Raw genomic sequence first — 5,746 nt, 5'->3', positions numbered from 1 at the left:
GGAGGCTGGAGTTCAAGCTCTCCAACTCAGACTCGATGACAAGACCCTGGTGGTGGCTGTCCCGTCTCCTATCGCTCTGAGTTAAATCCTCGTTTCAAGTATACTACCTTCAAGTATACTTCTCCAAAGTCCAGCCCGCTCCATCCGCTGTCTGTGCCTGGGAGGAGCAGTCCCCCGCGCCTGAGAGGAGCAGTCCCCAAGCCCGGTCTTTATTTGTGGCTGAGAGGGCCCTGGGCCTTGGTTCTCGGTGGGTGTCTCTTCTTGACATCCTGGGACTGCTGCACCTCTCCCACGCTTTCTCTTCTGACATCACCCTCTTGCTCCCGCTTGTCCCGTGTCCCATCCCCTCGAGGTGTGGGCGAGAGTGGGGTTGGAAAAGCACCCGAGCCATGGAGGTGGAGATCCTTCCCACAGCCAAGAAGATAGATAAGATGGTGCAGAACAAGAACGCGGCCTGGGCACTGGATTTACTAAAGGAACGTCAAAACGTTCCTATGACTCTGGAATTATTGAGGTCCACAAAAATTGGAATATCGGTAAATACTGTACACAAGCAGAGCACAGATGAAGAAGTCACATCATTAGCCAAGTCTCTCGTCTCACGCTGGAAGAAGTCGGTCTCTGGGCCCTCCAAGACTGAAGAAACCAAAAAAGGGACCTGCTCACTCTTCCCAATGCAGGCCTGAGGCAAAACGAGAAAGGAGCTGCAGGAGCAAAGCAAAGGAAGAGACAAGCTTTCCCCCGGGCACCAAGCACTTCAGGTTCGGTTCCAATCAAGTGCCGAGAGTTGCTTGCTGCAGCCCTCAGAACTGGAGGTGACTACTTCGCTATTGGCGCCGATGTAGAAGAACTGGGCGCTCAGATTGAGGAAGCTGTATATCAGGAGATACGGAACAGGGACATGAAGTATCAAAACAGGCTACGAAGGAGAACAGCAAATCTCAAGGATGCAAAGAAGCCAAACTTAAGGAAAAACGTACTGTGTGGGAACATATCTCCAGATTCCTTTGCTAGAGTGACTGCAGTAGAAATGGCTAGTGAGGAACTTAAAGAGATGCGCAGAAACCTGACCAAAGAAGCTATTAGAATACATCAAATGGCCCGGACGGGTGGGACCCAAACGGACCTATTTCGATGTGGCAAATGTAACAAGAAGAACAGTACCTAGACGCAGTTTCACACCCTAAGTCCTTATGAACCTATGACAACATATGTTTTCTGTAACGAATGTGGAAATAGATGGAAGTTGGTTTAGAAGAAGAAATTCGCCAGATACCTGGACACTTACAAAGGAAGATTTTGAATTAGCTTTAAAAACTAAGTCAAGAATCTAGTTTCCCTGCAACTGAGATTTTGTAAAGCAGAAAAAATCCTCCGGGTTAGTTTTTGTTTTTGTTTTTGTATTCTCTTGAAAACATTCTTAGAGAGTCAGTGTTAGGTCAGATAGTGTATGGTGTATGTTTAAAACTTTTTTTTTTTCCCATTTTGATAACGAAGTCAACATTAAAGTTTTATCAATTTCAACTGTTGGTAACTTGTTTCTTTTTCTTCCAAATGGGAAATGAACTTTAACTTTTTTTTTTAATCTGAAACGTACACAAAAACTCTGTTCATGTGAAAGTGGAATTTGCATTTGTTTCTGTACTGCCATGTTCCTACTTTATTAAAGGAGAAGAAAGATTACTGTAATTTTGGGATTGCCAAATGTACTGTGGTAAAGAAATCATATTTGGACAGCTGATCTAGTTTGTAGTTACCATTTTCAATGAGTCTCTCCCATTGATCATAAGGACTGTTAATAAGCCTTAGTGATTAGATATCCTTTTGCATATGTGACTAGCTGTGACCAATTGCAATTCTTGTACTTCTTAACTCTAAATTACTGCTCTTAATAGATCTTCCATGGGGGAAATTGATTTTAAATAAATTGTTGTTAAAAGTGATCAATTGTCCTTTTTTCTTTGTTTGGTAGCAGATTTTAAATTCAAATTTTAAATTTAAATTAAAAAAATTTAAATTTGAACTTCAAAAAATCCTTAATCTTGTTTTCTGTGTGATTTTGGGCAAGTCAATTAATTTCTCTCAGCTACAATTTCTTGAACAGTGAAAGGAAGAATAATAACGGCACTTACCTCCTAACATACTTCTAAAGGTCAAATGCTGTATTTTAAAGCTCTTAGAACACGTATAGCACATAGTCAGCACAAAATAAAAGTATGGTTTCTTCCCTTTATCTTGTTTGATTTTGGACTTGTTTCCTTTAAAAAAAGGGGTACAAGTTGTCACAGACTCTTATCTGTGGGAATCTGTAGAGCTCCAGTAGTGTCCCTATCTGGACAGAAAGAGCAGACATGGCTCCTCCAATAATAGCTATTACCTTGTCCTGCCTCTCACAGCTAAAATTTGGAGTGGAGGTCAGGCCCTGACCTGACAGCCACTGCAGGGAGCTCTCCAATGTCCAGGAATCCTTATAGTAGGTGTTGTAGATGTGAAACAACTGGGTAATGTTAGGGAACAGCCGAGGGTCTCTGTAGATCTACTCCACACCAAACATCAGGGCCAGAACCTGCAGGTAATTTTTGTACAGCCACCTGCAGTAGTGGGGAGCAGATCAGAAGCTAGCAACAAGTTCCATAGAACTCATGAACTTCAAAGAGACTCATTCTAAGATTAGATTATAGGGTCCAGAGCTCAGGCAGCCTGATATGTATCACAAACACCTCCTTTTTACATCAATTAACCCCTTCAATATTAACCCTCTTGAAAGTTTGAGTGTAGATAAGTGGTGGGGGAATTCTTGGCAATGTCCCTGGCAGGTACTAAGCACATAACAAATGCTTTTTGACTGACTGATCGCCTGGGAGATCTGAGGAACTGACCCAGAAATCAGCATGAGTAACAAGGAAACTTTCTTAAAGAGCTCAATTAGAATTTCAGCACAATGGGGCCCATTTTTAGAAAACAGCCTTCTGTTTCTGTTCAAGGAAACTGTTTAGAGAGCATTGACAAGGTTATGAAAAGCTTGTGATTTTAGGAGATCACTGAACTTTTAAAAACTGTGCAGGTCATATGTCCTTGTTTTTCTCTGGAAAAAGAATTGGATCTAGAGGAATGGGAATTAGTAGGGAGAGGAATTAAGGGAACACTACAATTCCAAACCAAACTAATAATTTCCAAAGATACACTTCATACCTACAATTTCATCCAAGTGGCTTTAGTAATTTTAGATGAAAGAAAAAGATGAGACTATTGTAGGAGTTTAAAACTTGCAGGAATTTATTGGATTTCTGGCACATGAACTAATGGACAATGGGCTTATGGACATGTATAAATTCTCAATTGATGATTATTTCATCATGTTATTTGTTACATCACTTCTAGCATGTGTCATAATACTATACCTTCATGTAATTTCTGAAATTATAGATAATACCTCCCATATTGATGGATTTAGGTTTCAAAGTCATGACCACCCTATGCTCTAAATCAAAAGAAAAGGGGAGATGTTAGGTCCTTAGTAGGAGCTAAGTCGGTCCTTAACAATTCTCTAGCTCAGGGTTCACATCTTTAGTTCACACCTTGAAAAGGAGTTTACACCTTTAGACTTGTGAAAAGGAGTTTAGCCCTTTAAAAGGAGCAAGCTCATTGGTTGTAGGAGTTCCCACAGGGCCCTGGGAGTACCCACAATCCCATTCTCTGGGAGGATAAAAGGAGAATGCAGTTGGTAAGGAAGCAGTCTGGAGTGGGTTAAGGACAAGACTTCCCAGGAGAACTTCAGGGAAGCTCGAGGAGATTCAGAGCCAGGATTGAGGAAGAAGAGGATTCCAGATTCAAGCTCTGTTCTGGCTGGAGGCTCCAGAAGAAGCCTGCTCGGGGAGAAAAGGATTTCAAGAAAAGAAACCTCCTCCCGGGGAAGGATTTTAATTGACGGACAAGAGAACACTACAGACCGGCCCTAAGGAGGACGTGGCCAGTCCAGCAGCGATGCTCACTCCCGCAGCCCCTCTAGGCCCTCAGGCGGCCATGCCCTTGGCCGAGAAGGCCCCAGGCCCCAGTGCCGCCGGGCAGGACCGCCCCTCCCGGGGGCCCCACAGGGAAGGCGTCGGAGCTGAGAACCAGCCCCCGATGGGCTGTGCTCCTGACGCCCCGCAGGGCGCGGATCGCGGCCCTTCTCCTGTCTGGGCCCATCCCTCCTCGCCGAAGCAGCCCTCGGCGGCGGGGCCCCAGCAGCCTCCCCTGGAGAACTGCGGCGCCGCTTGCTCCGGAACGCTCCAGGTCGTCCTCTGCAACCATTCCCTGTGGCTCACGTTCCATCGGCAGCAGAACGAAATGCGCCTCAGCAGGCCGGGCCGGGCCATGTTCCCCTTCCTGGCTTACCACATCCGGGGCATGGAGCCCCGGGCCCGCTACCGCGTCTCTGTGGACATGGTGCGCGTCGACCAGCATCACTGGCGCTATGAGGAGGCCGGGTGGGCTCCGTGTGGACCCGAACAGAGCCACGTTCCCGGGAGCCAGGTGTATGCGCACCCAGACTCCCCCAACACGGGCGCGCACTGGATGGGGCGCGAGATCGCCTTTAAAATGCTCAAGCTCAGCAACGAGGAGCCCGCTGGCCGGAGCGCGCCGCGCGCCCTCCGGCTCCGTTCTCAGCACCGGTACCGGCCCCGGCTCCACGTGGAAGAAGTCGCCTGTGGAGACCAGGGAGCGCCGGGCGCCCCCTCCCGGAGCCACGTCTTCAGCTTCCCCGAGACCGAGTTCATTGCCGTGACTGCTTATCGCAACCGGGAGCTCATCCGCCTCAAAATCGAGCACAATCCCTATGCCAGGGCCTTCCGCACAGACGCGCCCTCGGCAGGAGCCTTGAGCGCCGGGCAGCCGCCGGGACCAGCCGCCGCCGCCCCCTCCTCAGAGGCGGCTCCGGACCCCGCCGGCCAACGGCCAGTGCCCCAAGAGCGCCGGGCCCGGGACCGGGAAATCTGGCCTGGCGGCACCCTGACGGACTCGGAAGCTGCAGCCCCGGGGGAAAGGGCCCCCAAGAAGAGGCGTCTGTCTCCTGGGCCTTCAGGCAGCCCCGCCATGTCCTCAGCGAGGCCCCAGCGAGCAGCCCAGGCCCAGCGGCTGCCGGCTCCAGAAGCCAGCGCCAAAGCCTCCCCAGCAGCAGCTGCTGAGCGCCCTGGCGGCCTGCTGGGAACAGAAGAGGCTGCTGTGCAGGGGGGGAACAGCGCGATCCCCGCGGCCTGCTGGGCCATGCAGCAGCCCCAGCAGCCCCGGGACTGGGGCTTGGACTGCACTCCCAGCAGCCTGCAGACCTCCACTGCTCCACTCCCCGGGTCTTATGGCTTCGGTCTAGAGGGTCTGCTCGACCTCCTGCAGGAGCCCACATTGCCGGCAGAACCCTCCCAGGACAGCGGTGGGGACAGCCGCCCATCTCTACCTCTGCACCCTGTCCCTGGAGCCCACGGAGAGCCAAGTGTTGAAGAGCAAATCTGGCTCCTTCTGAGCCAAATAGAGCTGGAAGAGGCAGCCCTGGCTGAGGGGGCTCCCAAGAGGAGCCGTTTATCTCCTGCTCCTTCAGGCAGCCAGGCAACGGGTTCAGGGAGGTCCGATGGAGAAGCCCAGGACCTGCTTCTTACAGCTGCAGCGTGCAGCCCCTCCACCTTCTCAGAAGCAGCTTCTGAGGGCCCTGGCCACCTGCTGGGTGTGCAAGAGGCTCCTATCCTGGCAAACAGCAGCGGGATCCCTGTCC

The 5,746-nt window shown here is 50.2% G+C and overlaps 1 pseudogene; it reads left to right on the top strand.

Moving 5' to 3' along the window:
- The first annotated feature begins 389 nt into the window (after positions 1-389).
- On the top strand, positions 390-1,255 carry LOC141562683 (transcription elongation factor A protein 1 pseudogene; annotated as a pseudogene).
- Positions 1,256-5,746: the final 4,491 nt, after the last annotated feature.

This window comes from Sminthopsis crassicaudata, chromosome 3 (genome assembly GCF_048593235.1).
Source record: "Sminthopsis crassicaudata isolate SCR6 chromosome 3, ASM4859323v1, whole genome shotgun sequence".
NCBI classification, from domain to species: domain Eukaryota; kingdom Metazoa; phylum Chordata; class Mammalia; order Dasyuromorphia; family Dasyuridae; genus Sminthopsis; species Sminthopsis crassicaudata.
This window is presented reverse-complemented; position numbering and strand designations above follow the sequence as displayed.